This window comes from Notechis scutatus, chromosome 4 (assembly GCF_049901735.1).
Source record: "Notechis scutatus isolate UNSWTSFEM ecotype Mainland chromosome 4, rNotScu1.2, whole genome shotgun sequence".
Taxonomy (NCBI): Eukaryota; Metazoa; Chordata; class Lepidosauria; order Squamata; family Elapidae; genus Notechis; species Notechis scutatus.
The window spans coordinates 82782797-82803888 of NC_142012.1; the positions used below are offsets into that span (position 1 = coordinate 82782797).

General features: G+C 38.0%; 1 long non-coding RNA gene across 1 annotated transcript in view; it reads right to left on the reverse strand.

The window, feature by feature from the left end:
* LOC148130806 (uncharacterized) overlaps positions 1-21092 on the reverse strand; it is a 70842-nt gene that overhangs the window by 40719 nt on the left and 9031 nt on the right. Inside the window, exon 2 of the long non-coding RNA XR_015749626.1 lies at positions 12631-12793. This is a non-coding gene — a long non-coding RNA (uncharacterized LOC148130806). The remainder of the gene's footprint in view (positions 1-12630; positions 12794-21092) is intronic.

Genomic DNA, 21092 nt, shown 5'->3' on the forward strand with positions numbered 1-21092 from the left:
CCTATGTAAATATTTAACACGACGTATTTACTTTTCGAGTTGGTGCATGCTGCCTTATCATGATTGCATTTTAAAAACATTTTAGTAATATTTTAAAAGGTTAAAAAGGTAGTTATTCAAACCTTTCAATTTTAGACACTTTGCTCAAGATAATTAAATCATTCACGAAAGATTACTTATCTAATAGAACCACAACATAAATCCCCAAATATTCTAATCCCTTTAGGGTTTGTGAAATTGAAATTATTTATTGTACACTTTTGGAATACTTAATTCAAAAGCAGACAGACAAACATTCCATTTTCTGAAGATGAGATTTCATGCAAATTAATGGGCATATAACAGAAGCAAGTAGTTTGCAACAGCAAATAAGTTCCATGTTCATAAACTGTGAGAAGAACGACTCCTCTTTTATCCAAAGGGCATCTAAAGGTGGGCATGGAATCCAATTTAATTCTACGTTTGCAAATAAATTGCACTGAGCTCAAAGACATTTACTTACTAGTAAATATATTTAGAAGTCTAAACATAATATATTCTCTGAATACAAGCTAGGAAAGAGATTCTATTCCATATTGGCCTACTCCTAAGTGAAGACACACCCAGTCAAGATAAATCCAGCTTCAGCGTCAATGCAGTTTAGATGCTTTCATTCAACAATGTGAAATAAAGTCAACCCCTACATTCATTTACACAAAAATACATTTCCTGAATTAGATGCTGTTGGTTGCTGTTGTTGTTGTTGTTGTTAGTCGCAAAGTCCTGTCTGACCCATTGCGACCCCATGGGCAACGTTCCTCCAGGCCTTCCTGTCCTCTTCCATCTTCTGGAGTCCATTTAAGCTCACGCCAACTGCTTCAGGGACTCCATCCAGCCCCTTCCTTCTCTGCCATCCCCTTCTCCTTCTTTTGACCTCCATCATTCCCAGAATTAGGCTCTTCTCCAGTGAGTCCTTCCTTCTCATGAGGCATCCAAATATTTGAGTTTCATCTGGCCTTCTAAAGAGCAGTCAGGGTTGATCTCCTCTAGGACTGACCAGGACTCGCAGGTGTCTTTTCCAGCACTAGATGCTCTTACACCCAAGTAAATACAAATAAACTTTCCACAATATACATCAGTGTTGGACCAAAGACTCAAGGTATTGTTTCTAAATAGGGAACATGTGAAGGTTATGAATTCATGACAAATTTAAGTGTGTTTTTGAGGCATCATTTCTTGGTAAACATACTTGAACAAAATGGTAGTTATTCAAGAGTAAAGATTACAGATTATGTACCTATTAATTCAAATCAGTGCTTGTCTGTTTGAATCCAATGATCCAGACACATTTAGCTTTCTATTTTCTATTAATTTGTCTATTCTGTCTGTCTGATTATCAACCTATTTTTCCATCTATGTATCCATCCATCCATCCATCATCTATCTATTGAAGTCAGTGGGGAAGCCAGATTCACTTAACAACTGCATTGATTCACTTAACAACTATGGCAAGAAAGATTGTAGAATGGAATGAACTCACTTAGCAATAGCCATAGCCCTTAGAATTGTATACCGCTTCACAGTGCTTTTCAGCCCTTTCTAAGTGGTTTATAGAGCCAGCTTCTTGCCCCCAGAAATCTGGGTCCTCAACTTAACAAAGGTTTTACTTAGCAATAGAAAATTTGGGCTCAATTGTGGTAATAAGCTGAGGACTACCTCTAAAGCATTCTAAGCCATTCAACATTTTTCAAGGCTCATGACAAAAGTGATAGACAGTTTGAGAGAGCCACTGCAACAAGAGAGAGAAAGTTTATGTCCAAAGGATCAGAGATAAAATGTCTCTTTCAATGAAAGTTGCTGAAGAAAATGAAAAGAGGTTTCTGGAACTAAAAAAAAAAGAGTAAAAATGGAATTATTTTACATGCATAGGTAACATGCTTGAGTTCAGGTTTAGATATGAAATGAAATATGATAGGAATTTCATATCATGAATACGATATGAAAAAGAACTTCAATATTCAAAGACCCATGTCGAATGCAAATTTAAATGTCCATGTTAATGACAAGAAAGATATAGATTTAATCTAGGTTGGTGTTTGTCAACGTCCTTGACCTGATTAAAAACTGCCTGGCAAATATGTTCCATGCATTATACATATTTTGGGAGGCATATCATTCTGAAAATGTGGTAGGATTCTGACTCTTAATTGCCTGAACTTGTGAAGCAAATGGCCAGGGATGGTGAGAATTGTACTCCAACATCTGGAAGGTAGTATGTTTTCCATTGCTGTAGCCCTTTATGTCAGTTACCAAATGCTGCCAAATTCCAAATCTCAATTAAACAAGATAACCAGCTATAAAACTTCAACTGCCAAAACCAAGTATCCACAGATGTCAACTGCAAATATAATCACTGATGCGTGAGAAAACATTGATGCATTCCAAACATTTAGTCTTTAAAATGTGTCCATGGCAATTACTCTGTGAATGCCTCTGTTGATTCAGATAGATTTGACCTCTCTACAGAACAGCATCAACAATTCAGAAAAGAGGCAGAAGAAAGATTTCCACCACCGAGCAAACCTTCCCAAATGTCCCATCCACAAATGACAAGAATGGATAATAATTAGATAGATATGTCTTTTTTAATTAAGGATTTTAATTGTCATAGTAAAATATAATGCCAACTGAACCTAAAGAAAGAAAACAGGAAGAAGTAAAAAGTGTAATGAAAAAGAAATAAAAAATTAAGAAGAAAGTGCAAAGGATGACTATGATAAAGAAAGAGAAAAGTAGAGAGAGAAGGGACTTCCAATCTTCGTCCCAATAAGTATAAACACATTTAGTGACTGTTTAACCCTTCTAGGATAACAAACACTCATCTCTTTATCTCAAATTTCACCCCTTATCTGTAGAGGAATCCATAAAACATCATCTTTTCAACAAAAAAAATGTGCTATATTGGTGTCAGTGACATTAACATTCATGGGATTAAACATCCCAACAAGTAAGAAAGTTATCTGCATTTAAAGACAAAATCTCTTCCAGATGACCAAAACAAATCCAGTTTGAGAATTCCCCAAATTATTTTATATATCTCTTCCTCTCCTCCCATTGAACTGTTCCTACCTCAAATAAGCTCTCTGTGTTGAAATTGTCTTTCATTCTAAAAGCAACAGAATGGATGTCAAAAGTACTTTAGAAAACCATCAGCCATCAGGTAGGTTTAGCTATGATCAATGCCATGATCTATCTAAATATATCACAAGATGATGGTATTGCTATTTGGCTTAGAAGATCATTCATCTGGAGGAGAAAGGATTTATAGAAGACTATCTTTGATCTCAACATTTTATTGAATAAAGAATTATGCATACTTTTAGATAAAAGCTTCCACGTTCATGTCAATTGCACAAACCAAAAACGGTGAACTGGGAGAAATGGCTTAGGATGAAAGGCATTCTGGCTTCTTAGAAAAAGAAGTTCGGTTTTTCCAGTCTTATAAGTGTTTCATGAACTTGCCAATGTCTAAGGATTCCTTTGCCTTTTTTAGTATTTAGTATTTATTTGATTTGTCAATCGCTTACAAGATACAGGTATAAGAATAAATATAGTTTTGAATACATGAGATAGTTACTTATAAGAATTTTTTTTAAAAAATGTTGTTTGACAACATCCAAGCTGTCAAATTCATATTTGTCAATCTCCAACTCTGTTTCATGGGGGTCTAGGACAACTTGCCATGACCAACTTGCCACAGAACAACTCACCATGGGACAAGAGTTACACTAACCTCAAAGAAATAGTCAAAGAGAATGATTGAAGAAAGGATGCCAAAGGAGGGACAACATAAAATGTGAGATTACATTTGTTACCAACTGGAAACCCTTTATCGGCTTTTTGCTAAAAGCAAACATCAATGAACTTGTGATTTATGGGTATGATGGCTAGAAAATATAGAATATGGAAAGAAGGAGGCCATGATGTAATCTCAGAGAGAGAGAGAGAGGATAAAATATAAACCTAGTCATAACTGACTGTAAGGAAAATTAGAAGCTACTCCTTTTTATAACTGTTTTTTTTTCTGTTTCTGTTTCTTTCTTTCTTCTTTCATTTCCTTCCTATTTGGTTGTCACTTTTATTTGGTGTTTCTTTGTTTTCTTTTTTCTTTAAATTTGTATTATATTTACTTTTTAAAATGAATTTTAAAAAACACTTCCTGTTAAATGAATTAAACTACTTTGATGCCAATTTTTAAAAAAGCTAGTTTCATTGCAATGCATCATTAAAAGATGTAATATAGAAAAGGTGGGTAATTGTAAAATTCCTGAGACTTTTCTTTCTTTCTCTCTCTCTCCTGGTTCAAATCTGGATAAATTTCTCATACTTTTTCCCTCCCTATAAAAGATTGTTTGTTTTGTTTTTAAAAAAATAATCCTAGGCTACTTTGCTTTCATCAATAACCTTGTAGGATTGAAATGCTAATGTGTTCAAATAAAAAAAAATTTCTTCTTTTTTAAAAAGCAATATGCTAATAAAAATAAACAGACTCATATACTGAGGTTGCAAATTGAATGGAGCTGAAGAAATTGAAATATAGTGAAATAAATATCTTCTCAAAGACTACCACACAGAGGTGAGCAATTCATCTGATTCATTAAATCAGATGAATGGTAAACTAAATTTTGGCCTTCAAAAATCATGATTGTTGAAATGATCTCCATGGAAAATGAATGCTTATCTGGGCTTTCTTTTTCTTTGTTCATTTATTTGCCTAAACAACAAAAGGTTCACCATTGTCCAAAGAAGCAGCAACTTACTTGACCATGGTCAAGAAAGTTAAGCAGAGTTGGTCAAGTTTAGCAACTGGACGAGTCACCCTCTAGGAAGTTTAAGAAACTCTATTAGAAAACAATGGCCAACCACTTCTACAAGGTTTAATAGGGACTTTATCCTTTGGGTCAATGCTTTAAATACAATAACCAGAGCTGCTTGAAGACACAACATGGTTGCCTTGATACCCTCCCGAGGTTTGGTGGACATTTAACCAGCATAACCAAGAAATTATTTTCACAGGTTACAGGAAGTGATCTCTGAAGACAGTTTATCTTCCTGCCCATCAACTCTGCACACAACATTTTCTTATACAAATGCCATTTAACAATTCTCATTTACCCGCAACCCTGTGGGAGAACAAGGAAACCAAGCATCAATATGAACATGCATTTCTAAACTGCCATGTTTGTTTTCCCTTCAAGGATCTGGGGAGCTTGTCCATCAGAGTGACAAAGCCAATGGTGACCTTTAAGAAAGCAATATTTATCACACGGAGAGCTGTTGAAAAGAAATGATGGAGAAAAACCAAGTTGTCAAAGAACCTCAACCACGAGAAATGGGAAATGGAATCAAAGAATGTTTCAGCCAAGCTAATCTTATAGCAAAGTTTCTCCAACTGACTGGCTCTATTAAAGGTCTGTCATAAGCTTACCAAAATATCACCTGCACTTTTTGTATCTGTTTAATGACAGAGGTGGAGACCATTATGACCAAGACTGTTGCAAAGACAAAAAATAAGTAAATAAATAAATCACATTTGATGATACAGGCAAGCAGTTCTAAGGCAATCATAAGAGACTATTTATGGATGAAGTTTTGTAGCAGTCTTATTTGACGTAGAGAAAAATGGAACATCAGGAAATCAGGAGAGACATGAAATCTGGAGGAAGATCTGTGAAACTGAATTCTTGCCATTAATTCTCTCTCTCTCTCCCCCTCTCTCCCTCCCTTTCTCTATCTATCTATCTATCTATCTATCTATCTATCTATCTATCTATCTATCTATCTATCTATCTATCTATCTATCTATCTATCTATCTATCTATCTATCATCTATCATCTATTTAACAAAATGAAATTCAATGTAGAGAAAAGTAAAGTCCTACACTTAGGCAAGAAAAAACAAAAGTACACATACAGACTGGGTGAAACCAGGCTGAATAGCAGTAACTGTGAGAGGGATCTTGGAGTCTTAGTGGACAACCAGCTAAATATGAGCCAGCAGTGTGCAGCAGCCGCCAAAAAAGCCAATGCAATCCTAAATTGCATTAACAGAGGGATACAATCAAGATCAAGGGAGATACTAATGCCACTCTATAAAGCCTTAGTAAGACCACACCTAGAGTCCTGCATCCAGTTTTGATCACCACACTATAAAAAAAGATGTTGAGGCTCTAGAAAAAGTACAGAGAAGACCAACCAGGATGATGAGGGGACTGGAGACTAAATCCTATGAAAAACAGTTACAGGAACTGGGCATGGCTAGTCTAGTGAAGAGAAGGACCAGGGGAGACATGATAGCAGTTTTCCAATATTTGAGGGGTTGCCATAGAGAGGAGGAAGGGGTCAAGCTATTTTATGAGGCACCCAAAGGCCAGACAAGGAATAATGGATGGAAACTGAACAAGGAGAGATTCAACCTGGAAATAAGGAGGAATTTTCTGACAGTGAGAACAACCAACCAACCAGTTGCCTTCACAAGTCATGGGAGCGACATCACTTGAGACTTTCAAGAAGAGATTGGACTCCCATCTATCAGAAATGTAGGGTCTCCTGCTTGGGCAGAGGGTTGGACTAGATGACCTATAAGATCCCTTTCAACTCTGATTGTGTGTTATCAGTTATCTATCTATCTATCATCTATCTATCTATCTATCTATCTATCTATCTATCTATCTATCTATCTATCTATCTATCTATCTATCATCTATCTATCTATTTCAATCATCTACTGTATCATTTATTGATCCACAATTAATTATTTCATATAACCTGCCTAGCTTGGAAGTGCTAAGGAGGAGGAAGCTCTGAGAATTTTAGAATTATCCAACCAAGTAGATGAGTTTAGGTACCGCCAACAGATTCCATTTTTATAGGGTTGAATTCATGCTCCCGTGTCAACAAATCCACCCTGCAATTTGTAGACTATTTAACTGATGGTTACCCATCCCTTCCAGCATTCATGATCCAGGTCCTGTCTAATCTTTTTATCAAGTCACTAATCACTCGTTTTGGTTTTCTACACACCGCCAGCAACCAAATGGGTGAAGAGCTGTGAATTCCTTGGCAGAAAAACCTCAAGATAAACAGCAGCAGAACAGAAACACAAACACAGGCACAGAAGGGGCATAAGAGCCTGCACATGTGTAGGCATTCATGGCTAAGCAGCAGGGAATTCTGAGAGCCAAGCAAGAAAAGTTGGTGTCGGGAAACCTGACCCTCTTTATGACAAACAGGGCAGGACAGAAGACACAGAAGAGCCCTTAGGATCAATATGGAAAGAAGCCAGAAGGGAAGGGGTTTTTTTTTCCTGCCTGATTAATGATCTCTGATGATCTAAGTGCCAGAGCCCAATGTAACTACATAGCCAAAAAGGCATTAAGAGTTGTTGACCTAATCCTGTGAAACTTTTTCTCTGGTAATTTTGTGCCACTAACTAGAGCATACAAAACATTTGCTAGACCAATTCTCGAATACAGCTCATCTATCTAGAACCCGCACTGCATATCAAGACATTAACACAATCTAGAGAGTCCAGAGATATTTCACGAGAAGAGTCCTCCACTCCTCTACTTGCAACAGGATACCTTATGTCACCAGACATGAAATTTTAGGCTTAGACAACCCAGAACTATGCTGCCTTCGGTCCAACCTAAGCGTAGTACATAAAATTATCTATCGTAATGTCCTACCCATCAATGACTACTTCAGCTTCCACCTCAACAATACACAAGCATACAATAGATACAAACTCAAAGTAAACCACACCAAAGTTGATTGCAGGAAATACGACTTCAGCAACAGCAATAGCAATAGCACCTAGACGTATATACTACTTTAGAGTGCTTTACAACAGAGTGGTCAATGCCTGGAATACTCTACCTGACTCTGTGGTTTCTTCCCCAAACCCCAAAAACTTTAACCTTAGACTGTCTACTATTGACCTCACCCCTTTCCTAAGAGGTCTGTAAGGGGCATGCATAAGCACAACAGTGTGCCTACTGTTCCTGTCCTAATGTTCCCCTTTTATTTGTATTCATTTCATGTATTCATAATCATGTTTATACATATAGATGTTATCTAATGCATGCTTGACAAATAAATAGATAGATGATAGATAGAGATAGATAGATAGATAGATAGATAGATAGATAGATAGATAGATAAACAAACAAATAAATAAATAAACAAAGAAACAGTCAAGAGTTCTATGCAACCCCTTTCTGTGGGTTGCCATATAATTCTTGGGTTATTTTACACTATTTTATTTTCAGACCCTTTGGCTGGCAGGGGAATATGGACTGGAAAATCAGTCAAAATCATAGGGCTGGAAAGGACCTCACAGGTTCTCTACTCCAACCCCCTCTTGAAGGCAGGAGATGAGAGCTTTTGAAAACCTCCAACGATGGAGCACCCACAACTCCTGGAGGTAAGTTGTTCTATTGATTAATTGTTCTCACTGTCAGGAAATTTCTCCTCAGTTCTAGGTTGGGACTCTCATTAAAATCCTCCACCTGTTATTTCCTGTTCTGTCCTGGGGTGCTTTGGAGAAAAAGTTGACCCCCTCTTCTCTCCTTGCTCAGTTTCCATCCATTGTTTCTTGTCTTGCCTTCTGGTGCTTTGGAAAATAGATCAACCCCCTTGTCTCTGTAGGGGCCCCTCCAATACTGGAAGACTGCTATCATTTTATCCCTAGTCCTTGCCTTTGATAAGCCAAACCAGAGATCCCCAAACTTGGCAACTTTAAGACTTGTGGACTTCAACTCCCAGAATTTTCCAGCCAGCATAGCTGAAGACCACCAGTCTTAAAGTTGCAAAGTTTGGGGACCTCTGAGCTAGACATACCCTCAACTCTTCAACATCTACCTCATATTGACTGGACCCTAAATGATTGTACAACTGAAATCATACACACAACCTTCTACAATGCTATTACAAATCTGGGACTGGAACAACTAGTAACACTAGACTAAACAACTGCCTCGATCTCATCTTCTGCAATAGTTTGAATTTAATTTACGGAATATAAACTAAAGAACCCTTTTCCAGTAGTGACCACAATATGATTGACTTTTGTCTCAACATACGTCCACACAAAAATCACCACAATGATGTAATCCCCAATTGTAACTTCAAAAAAGGCAACTATGATCTTATAGACAACGATCTCTCATCCCTGGATTGGCAATCTCTATTCACTGGATGCAATACTGTTGAAGACCATTACAACATATTTTTACTTGAAGTCAAAAGAGTCATCAAATTATATGTACCAACAACAACTCCCAAAACAAAACAAAAAAGCAGATTACCCATATCAATAAGGAAACTTCAATCCAAAAAGAGATCACTCTGGAGGAAAAACAAATCTGGTCACGTTGCCAATTTCAAAAACCGATACAAAAATTTATGCCACCAGATAAAGACCGAATGCACCAATTATCACATTAAACAAGAGGAAAACCTTCTAAGCACCAATTCCACCCGTGCTTTTTACAATTTTGTAAACAACAAACTAAAAGACTCAAGGTCCATCCCTCCCTTGATAGGACCTGATGATAAAGACTGCAACGACGACACCATTAAAGCCAACATCTTTAACACATTCTTTGGCTCAGTATTTGTAAACAGCAATGGATCATGCCCAGTATTTCCTAGCCGTACCACAGATAACAATAATGATCTAATACATATCGATTTCACAGAAGACAATGTTGAAAAATCACTACGCAATCTAAAACCATCTCTATCTGTTGGACCGGATGGAATATGTGCCTACTTCTTAAGAAAGCTATCCACTGCCATAGCCAAACCTCTAAGCATAATCTTTGAAAAATCTTTCAGGACCAGCTCCTTGCCTAACCTATGGTCACAAGCCACAGTCATCCCCATCTTCAAAAAGGGAGACCCAAGCCTAGTTGAAAATTACAGGCCAATCTCCTTATGCTGCGTCACCTGTAAAGTCATGGAATCAATTATTAACCAATCCATCATCCTCCACTTAGAGACAAATAACCTACTCTCCAATAAACAATTTGGTTTCAGAAAAAAACTATCCTGTAATCTACAACTCTTACACTGCAAAAACATATGGACGACACAACTCGACCAGGGCAAAGCAATAGACGCAATCTACATAGACTTCTGTAAAGCCTTTGATTCAGTGGTACACGACAAACTACTCCTAAAAATAAAATCCTATGGTATCTCTGGACAACTGAATAACTGGATAGAAGCATTCCTGTCAAACAGACAACAAATGGTCAAAATCGGGAGCATCCTATCAAATCCAGTACCTCTCAATAGTGGTGTCCCCCAAGGCAGTGTTCTAGGACCAACTCTCTTCATACTCTACATAAACGACCTCTGTGATCATATTAAGAGCAATTGCGTTCTCTTCGCTGATGATGTAAAGCTGTTCAATACCACAGACAATACTGCTACCCTACAAAAAGATCTTGACTATGTATCAGAATGGTCAAACAAATGGCAACTTCAAATCTCAACAAATAAATGCTCTGTCTTACATATTGGCAAAAAAAATCAGAAAATAAAATACAAGCTGAATAGTCAAGAACTTGTTGATGACCCAAGCTCTGTAAAGGACCTTGGAATACTCACCTCTAATGATCTAAGTGCTAGAGCCCACTGCAACTACATAGCCAAAAAGGCATTAAGAGTTGTTAACCTAATCCTACGTAGCTTTTTCTCTGGTAATATCACACTACTAACCAGAGCATACAAAACATTTGCTAGACCAATACTCAAATACAGTTCATCAGTCTGGAACCCACATTACGTATCTGATATTAGCACAATTGAGAAAGTCCAGAAATATTTCACAAGAAGAGTTCTCCACTCCTCTACTCGTTGTAGAATACCTTATGCCACCAGACTTGAAATTCTAGAACTAGAAAACCTTGAATTATGCCGTCTTCGGTCTGACTTAAGCATGGTATATAAAATCATACATTGCAATGTCCTACCTGTCAGTGAATACTTCAGCTTCAACCATAACAACACAAGAGCACACAATAGATACAAACTCAAAGTAAACCACACCAAACTTGATTGCAGGAAATACGACTTCAGCAATAGAGTGGTCAATGTCTGGAATACTCTACCCGACTCTGTAGTTTCTTCCCAAACCCCAAAAACTTTAACCTTAGACTGTCTACTATTGACCTCACCCCTTTCCTAAGAGGTCTGTAGGGGGCGTGCATAAGCGCACCAACGTGCCTACCGTCCCTGTCCTATTGTTTCTCTTATTCTTTTATTTTTCTTATATGTACCCATTTCATGTATTCACAACTATGTATACACTTATACTTACTATCTTGTAAACAATTGGCAAATCAAATAAATAAATAAAATAAATATAATTTAGCCTCCAGACTCCTTATCAATTTTGTTAAATTCATCTCTGCATTCTTTCTAGGACTTTGGAATCTTTTTTATAGTACAGTCACCAGAACTGGTGCAATATACCACAATGTGGCCTCATTTGTGTGGTGTAAAGTGGTACTACCACTTCTCTTAATGTTGATGTTAGCCCATTGTTGATGCAGCCTGGAACTGCATTGGCTGTTTTGGCAGCTGTGTCACACTCTTGGCTAAATTTCACTAAGAGGCACTACTGTTTCCCCACCTCAGATAATCTGAATATTGCCTTCTGTCTTCCTTGTTAGCTTTGAAAATGGCTCAGCAGGAGCCATCCATGATTCTCTTCCTGCTTTGTCTCTCTGTTCCTTTTCTTTCACTTTTCAAACTGCAGCAGCTTCCCTTAATATATTAATAGAGCATTTCCCATTTCCAGTATAAATACTAAGAGAAAATCATGGAACTTTAGCAGCGTTTTCTTGTTCAGAAAGAGCTCTTTTTTTTGTCTGGGGAAATTGCCTATCTTAAAAATACATTAGAGTCAAGGAAAATAGAGGCTGGGATTATGACCATGGAAGGTTAAATTGTCACGGCATAAGCAGGAATCACCCAGGGGTTCAAATGGGTGAAGCAGGCTGTCACAAGATTACAATAAATGGCCTGCAACTTAGCGCATCAGGCCTGGAAATGATAAGAACAGGCCCAGGACTGGTGATCGTAGTGACAATGACAAACCACTTTTGTATCTCATTGAATATAATATCCTTAGCTGGAAACTGAAAGCATCTTTAACACCACTTTCATTGCAGCCCACCTGCTGTTAAGGCAGGGCTAGAAAACGGTTTGAGCTGAAAGGGACATAAGTTCCTCTTGCTAATCGGTAAAGCTTTTATCTTCCTGGGCTTAAAAAATAATAAAAAAAATACACCAGGATGGTGACAGAAGCCCTGAAATAAAGAAATAAAGAGCTACTTGAAAGGAAGACTGTGACAGATCTAGATAAAATATTAACATGCAGAGACATCCTTCTGATAATAAGGCATGTGTGGTTGCCCAAGCTGTAACACATGGCTGTGAATGCTGGATGAAAGGGGAGGAGGGGAATGCCATTGAATTGTGGTACTGAAACTATGGTCAACTATGTGATGAAGTAAAACTAGACTGCTGTCTGGAACCACGAAGAAGGAAGCTGAAGCTTGGATCTTTTGGACATACCGTAGTACAAAGGTGTGAGCGATTGGAGAAGACAACTCTACCATCTGGGATGGTGGAGGGAGGAACAATTGAAAAAGAGGTCCACAGAAGAGAAGTTGGTGTCATTGATGATACCAGTAGGAGCTTCCAGGAACTCAAAAGAAACAATCATTCATGGACAATCCTGGAAAAAAAGACCATGATTGGTTACCAAGACTGGGAAGTAATAAACAATAATGAACTGCAGTAGGAAGTAGTAAAAGACTACACTTCCAAAAATGGAGCATCAAGAGCATGAATGTAGCCCACCCATCCTTTAAAGCAGCTATATCCTAAAATAGTCATTTTGCAGCCAGGTGCTTCCTTCAATTTCCATGGGTTCCAAAGCAACTTTTTTTTTCAGTTGAAATTCAAAGCCCTCCATTGTGCTAGTATAATGAGTAGGATAATAGGCCTGAAACATGGGGGGCAGAAAAGGTGGGGTCAAAATGGGCCATGGGTGGACCTGAAGAAAAATGGCCTTGCCTGTCAGAGTGTTTGCAGCATGAACACCATCATGAGACAATTCAGGAGCAAAACACAGCACACAGAGACTTAGACATTTAACAGTGGTTTATATACAACAGTTATATACATAGATATACGTGTTAGGCAAATACCTTATTAGCTCTACACAAAATTCTGCTCTGGATACCAGACACAAGGAAAGAGGACAAAGCCCTTTAATGGCTGCCTTTATATAAACACCTCTTAAAGGGATAGAACCCATCCCCAGTCTTAAAGGGAAATAGCCATAGCACTTAGATTTATATGCCACTTTATAGAGCTTTACAGCCCTCTCTAAGTGGTTTACAGAGTCAGCAAATTGCCCCCAACAATTTGGGTCCTCATTTTACCCACCTCGGAAGGATGGAAGGCTGAGTCAACCTTGAGCCTGGTGGGATTTGAACTGCCAAATTGTAGGCAGCTGGCTGCAGAAGTAGCTTGCAGTACTGCACTCTAACCACTGCGCCATAGAGGCTCCTTTGCCATACCCATGCTACGCTGATTCATTCTTAGTACATCAGCCTATATTACATCAGCTTCACTGCTGGTCGGCTCTTAAATCCCAAGACCTTAACATTGCCCAACAAGTGGTCATATTCCCCCCATAAAAGAAAGGACAACTTTTGGGAGTTTATGTTTGGGAGGAAAAGTCAAATTCATGAAGAAATGCATAATGTAGCATAGACTTGTATTTTAATTCACTAGTTTTTATTTATTTGTTAAATTCATATGCCACCCTTCTCACTACCAAGTGATCTCTTATTTTGGGTTAATAGGAAGAGAGTAAACCACAATAAATCCCAAAGGTGTTTTTTCTTTCAAGAGGCAAGAATGGACTTTCAGGGATTTTTCTTTGAAGACGTTTCACTTCTCATCCAATAGCTTCTTCAGCTCTGAAGAAGCTTCTTGGTTGAGAAGTGAAACATCTTCAGAGAAAAACAAAAGAAGTCCAGTTGCCCCTTGGAAAAAAAAAAGCACCTTTGGGACAACCATAATCTGGAGCAGGGGTAGTCAACCTTTTTATACCTACCGCCCACTTTTGTATCTCTGTTAGTAGTAAAGTTTTTTCTAACCGCCTACCAGTTCCACAGTAATGGTGATTTATAAAGTAGGGGACAAACCCCCTACTGCCCACCATGAAAGCTGGAACGTCCAGTAGTGGGTGGTAGGGACCAGGCTGACTACCACTGATCTGGAGGACTGAGAATTTCCATAGGCAACCAGAGCCAATCTTTTTCACATCCACTGTTTTCTCCTGGGGACAACTGCCCATTGACAGAATTCTTCCATTTATTATGTGTTGCCTGTCCTCTTTCACCTCTATGACTTAAAAAGCACCTCTATGACTTAAAAAGCAAAAGATATAAATCTGGTGCCTTAAGATTATTTACTTGTTCAACACAGGAAACATTTTCTGAAAATTGCAGCTGGCTTTTTTTTTTTTTTTTAAAAAAAAAGTAATTTCTCTACTTTCCCCCCACACGTTAGAGATAAAGTCAATGGGAGAACTAGATGTCTTGAGCACAGCTTAATATGTGTTGTGTGGATTTGACACACATTTTATCTCATTTTCTTTTCCCCAGCCAGTCCTTCTTCTCCTTTGACTTCCAATCATCTCCGCCTTTTATTTTGAAATTACCCTGGCCATTCCCTCTCCTCAAATAAATAATTCATAGTCGTCCTGTCATGTAACATGTTCTTTTACTATCATCATCATAAATTGCATAAATACCTTATATGATGCTATTTATGCCCAAGGTTCTTGGTCACTAAGCTTCTCAGTTATGTAACTTTGAATCCTGCTTGATAAATTTCTCCAGGTCTCTTATCAAAATAAAGCAGCGAATCAAAACATCTTCATAAATCACTACACCCACATACACACCCACCCACACAAAAGCAAGGAAAGTTCTTTGAGCTAGCCCAGGAAGTTTTCAGATTGCAGAAGGAGATGCTGGGAGGGTCTAAAATGAAGAAGAAAGGGATTTCTTGTGACAAAGACTGATCAGTTTAAATCTGATGAGCTCCACATTTAGTCTACAAAGAGGATTAATACATGGGGAGCTCCCCGAAGGAACACACAAATCTGCCTTAACCACACACCACAAAATAGGCTTTCCACATTTTCAAGCTACTAAATTGAGGTAAAGATTGGGATTGCGAAACTTGCATAGGCAAATCTATCTGTCTGTCTGCCTGCCTGTCTGTCTGTCATGCCCCTGTCAGAATCTGATTGGAGGCGGAGGCTGAGCAGCTGACAGGGAGTGGGAATGTGGCTCTGTTGGCTGTGGAAGAAACCAGGGAAGGGCACAGTCCAGCTCGGCAGAGCAGGGAAGAGGTAAAGCAAGGGAGAAAGAATTCAGAGGAAGACTCAGGCCCACCCTCTCTTCATCCTAGGGCACGCAGGAAGGAACGGAGAAGGGAGCAATGTGGGTTGCATGGCTTACAGGGGAGGAAAAGGCCCTGATTCCTTTCATTAGCTGCAACTGGGAACACAGTGTTTAAAAAGGGAAGCTGTGTGCAGTAAGTTGTTGGGAGCAAATTGTGAATTTATCTGGTATCATCGTGCTTATCAGGGTTCCTGGCATCTTTCCAACTGTGTGAGTTTTGCTGTGCTTTCAAGTCTGCAATTCCTTCTCCTGCCCTGTCAAGTTAATTACTGCAGCTTTCTTTGTTTGGATTTTTAGTTACAGTCTGTATGTACCTTGTTTTGGACTGAATTTCCTACAGTTAAAGGCTATTCCTGGGAGAGTTTTTCTCCAGCTGAAGGTAACCTGGACATTGGGGGCAAAGTTGGAGATAATAAAGGGACTCTTCTTGCTTATTGGACTGTGTTGCCTTTCTGCCATGCCCCTTTGGGTCATCACACTATCTATCTATCCATCTTCATAAACATTCTTTCTCTTTCTTATCTATCTGTTTTAGAAACTGTCTATCTTACTCACTGAAAGACTCTGCATGGCACACAAGTAAGAGATACATTTCTCTCATAATGAGTAGTTGAAGCTATGAAGATGCCAATAATCCTACTGATTATGAAAATTTATTATACATGAAAATTTTAGAACATTTCTGAACATGGGTATTCTTTTACAATGCCTTATAAAACCACTATAATGAAATAATATATGGAATTATGATAGCATCAAGGAAATGAGAAGAATGAAGGGATATTCACACTGTGCCCTGAGCACTTGCTTTTTATTGTTGCCTTGGGCTAATCTGAGCTACCCAAAATAAACAAGGTGGTTTTATATATATTTTTGTTGCTTATTAATCTTTTTTCAAACAACAGCAAGGAGATAAAATCCATTTGGCAGAAATGCAAAGTGCTCTTTCATCGAACAGTGACGGTGCAATTTAACAGGCACAGCTTTTCTTTTAGTCTTAAACAGAAGGCATGTGAAAGTGAAATTTCTAATTTGGGACTTCCACCGCCTTCTTTCAAAATGTTGGAGAAAAAGTAGAAAAGGAAACTGATGTTGAATAGAGTAGAGTAGACTAGACTGGACTGGACTAGAATATAGAATAGAATAGAATAGAATGGAATGGAATGGAATGGAATAGAATGAATGAATGGAATGGAATGGAATGGAATGGAATGGAATGAGGAGAGTAGAGGAATAGAATGGAATGAATGGAATGAGAGTAGAGTAGAGTAGAGTAGAGTAGAGTAGAGTAGAGAAGAGTAGAGTAGAGTAGAGTAGAGTAGAGTAGAGTAGAGTAGAGAAGAGTAGAGTAGAGAAGAGTAGAGTAGAGAAGAGTAGAGTAAAGTAAACAGAACAGAATGGAATAGAACAGGACAGAACAGAACAGAACAGAACAAAATAGTATAGACTACTTTAGCCATAGTGGCACAGTGGTTAGAGTGCAGTACTGCAGGCTACTTCTGCTGACTGCTGATTGTCAGCAGTTCAAATCCCACCAGGCTTAAGGTTGACTCAGCCTTCCGTGCTTCCGAGGTCAGTAAAATGAGGACCCAGATTGTTGGGGGCAAGAGGCTGACTCTGTAAAAATGCTTAGAGGGGCTGTAAAAGCACTGTGAAGCTGTATATAACCCTAGGTGCTATTGCTATTTATTTGATAATAGTGTGATTAGACATACAAGGAATGTTAGTGCATTGTACCTATCTATGGGAATTCTAAGATCTTGTTTTAAAACTTTTATTTGTCCTGGGAAGTGATGACGATGATCACAATACTTTTTGAAGGCATCCCGTTGCCAGAAGCATTGCTAACAAACCGTGATGATGCCAAACTTATTATAACACATCCATCACAATGTCACTTTAGAATTGGCAAGAATATTGTGCTGTTATCTCACACACAAACACACCTTGTTTTATTAAGGCTTCCTCAATAAAGATATTCTTTTATTGCCCTAATGTGATTGGCCACACTAGAAATTTGTCTCCGGTGCATACATATTCAATGTACATACAAACAACAAAGTAATATGATCATAAGATACCAATGGGAGTAGTAATAGGAAAGATGAGAAGGATAATAGTAACACAGCCCTACTACATGGTTAGATATCCTTAGACATAAGAAAGTGTAGTGGGAATTAGATGTTCAGCAGAGGGGGAAAATGTTTTTGTGTCTATTTTTTTAGCATGCAATGCTGTATAGCGGTGTCCTTTGTGTTGTGTATAATGCACCTTATTATAATGTATATTATACATAAGGTTAACATATTCTGACAACTGTAGTTTTTGGTGTGAAACTGCAAGTCTTTTGTTACCTCTCTTCTTTCCATTATTTGAAGCAAAGGGTAAGCCTTGAAGAACATGCAATTTGGATTTGACGGCTCAACAAAGAAATTTGTTCAATTTATTTAGCCATAGCAAGAGAGCTAAAGCTACCTATGATGCTGTCATTTCTGAACCGCACTCTTTCATTTTCCTCACCGGTACAGGGGAAATGACTTATTTTAGGACAATTGTTCTGAAGCAATTTCCATTTTGCTTTTTTGCTCTTTTTCCTGGGTGGGAGAAGTCTGCAGTCTCTATATGTCTCAGCCCACTCCCCCCCCTCTCTCTCTGCGTGTGTGTGTTTGGCATTTGTATTTATGGGTCATGTGTTCCCAGCAAAAAAGCAGGATATAAAAGCAATAAATGAATGAATGCTACCTGATACTTTGATGAAAGAATTGAAAATAGGAGATGGAGGGAGGGAGGGAGGGAGGGAGGAAAGAAAATTTTGTTATACACCTTATACTAATGAACAAATGATTTGGGTACTTAGAAGAAAAGTCAAATTAAAATAATTTAATTTTTGCTTTATTTCAGTGATGAGTGGGGGAAATCACATTTCTTGTTGTTCCCTAATTAAAGTTTAGGGTTTTTTGTTTGGGTTTTTAACATTATTTTATATTTGGTTTATTCTATGCCACCCACCCTATAAATGTAACAAAATAAGAGGAATCAGTCAATAAATGTCTTAAGACTATGCAACATTTTGGGGCCCTAGCTACACAAGTCCCATCTACAACTGCAGAGGGGAAAGAGGTGATCTTGAGGCAAAGACATGGATGTTTTGAAGAACTGCAACTGTGTTTATACTGTATATTTGATTTTTTCTTTCTTAAGTTTTCGTGGGTACTTACATGCATGGTATTCAGCTTTGTTTGGGTATTTTCCCACGTCATTATAGTTGTGCTTTTAAAGTTGCAGCAACGTTTCAGCAGAATCTCATCTGCTATCATCAGGCTTCTGTATTGTGTTCATCTGTGAGTCAGACTTTCAGTGTGACTCACAGACGAACACAATAAAGTCTGACTCACAGACGAACACAATACAGAAGCCTGACGATGGCAGATAAGATTCTGCCGAAACGTTGCTACAACTTTAAAAGCACAACTATAATGACGTGGGAAAATACCCGAACAAAGCTGAATACCATACATGTATATTTGATTATGTATATCCTGCCTTATTATTTTTACAATTAACTCAAGGTGGAAAACGTCCTTTGGGAACGGAAATGTTGCACAGCCCTTATATTTATAAAGAGAGTCTCATTCACACAGGGCTTAATCCCAACCCAAATGGAGAACACATGAATTAGACTCGCCCAAGTTTGGAGTCATTTTGAACTGAACCCTGGGAATTAGGGTTATTCAGGAATAGGAGCCCTTGTGATCTGCAAGGAACATAAAACATCTTTTTTTTTCTTTTGGCTCAGCCAAGTAAAAATGCAGAAGCTTGATCTTCTGTTATTGCCTGACAAGCAGCTCAGTACATCCTGCATTGATTGTCTGACTGGTTGATTAATTAGATGCCATCAAGTCATTGTCAACTCTTATTGACTACATAGACAGATTTGTCCAGATCAGTCCCTGATGTGGTCTTCCAGGTTACCCATCACCAGAAGACAGGTTGTTGTCTTCTCTTTCCTCCCACCTTTTCTAATATTAGTGTAGGAGAAGAAGAGCCAGGAGGTGGAGTTAAGAGAGCAATCAATCTGGAATAGTTATGTTGCCACAAACAATCCAAGTCCACTTCCCCCCTCCCAAATTCTGTTAACTCTTATCTAGCACCAATTTAGGGCTGACCATTAGTTAACTAGATTCTTGGGAGAGTGGGGGCTTGAGCAATGAATCTTCTGGACTGGATGTCAACATTTGAAAGTGATTCTTAACATGTGATAATTAGAGATTCTTTTTTTCCAGAGTTAGATCTTCCCATAATGTGTTCAGAATAGGATAATTTGAAACCAGGTCATTTGTGTCTTGAGTGAGAACTCGGAGTTGATTTAATGATTCATCCTGAAACAATAGATTATTCAGTGAGAATCTTCAGTCCACATTATGATAAGCCTTGATAGGAATAAAATGTGTCACCAATAAAGGAGAATATTTGTAGCTCAGGGTTGAAAGGAAAGGTCCTTGGTGCCCTCTGAGCTTGGTGGTTTTCTTGCAGAGGTTTCATTAGAAAAGTAGGTAACCTCATCAGTGCCCATCACACAATGAGACATCTGCAAGAAAATGAGAGAGCACCAAGGACCCCGCAATAAAATGTGTTTTTCTCAAGCTTTTTCTTTCAGTCCTATGGTCTACCTCATAGAGTTGTTGCTGTGAGGAAAAAAAAAACACCTATTTAGGAGGGAGTGCAATGTTCTTTGAGGTCCTGGAGAAAAATAGGGTACAACTCTATCATGTAAATAAATAAACCTTAGACAACAGACTGGAATATAGAAAAGAGAAAGAGGTAAGTAGAGAATGGCCATTCATAAATCTTAGCTTGCTTTATTAAGTATTCACCAGCTTTATTTAAAGGATTTGAGATGATTTCAAGGAAGTTTTATTATGCCATTTTCATATTCCAGTGTTATAATGTTCGATCTGGATTTATTCCTGTCTCTTCCCTACTGTTTTTAGAGCACTATACTGGAAGATGACAGGTGCCTTAAATAATAAAAATAATAATATTAAAAAAAATGTTAAATGCTCATGTTTGCTATGGGCATAGCATAATCTATGACTGGGCTTTTATGGCTTTTAAAATTTTATTTGTTTGTGCATAACAAAGCAATATAATGCAAATTTAATTTATCCTGTTTGGGTTTTTTCCCTTTCTTGTTTTTTTTTTTGGATGTGAACATGCATTATGGATTTCATTCTACTATTGATGACTCTCTTTCTTTCTCTCTCTTTTTTGGATTTGATAATAATAAAAGAATTAATTAAAATTTTCTTCCAGGTTATGTATTATTTTCTTCCTGTGCATTTCAGTCCTAAGAAAACTTGCATATACTTAGGGTATTTATTTTGTAGTTGCTGCATTCCTGGCACCAAAGGTCACTTCAAAATGTTGTCTCATTACCCCAAACAGATCAATCGAGAAAACATCTACCTTGAGCCAAATAAATGGAAAACCTGGGTAAAAACTCATTTATTAATTACAGCTTTCTGCAACTCAAAATTAGCTGATATT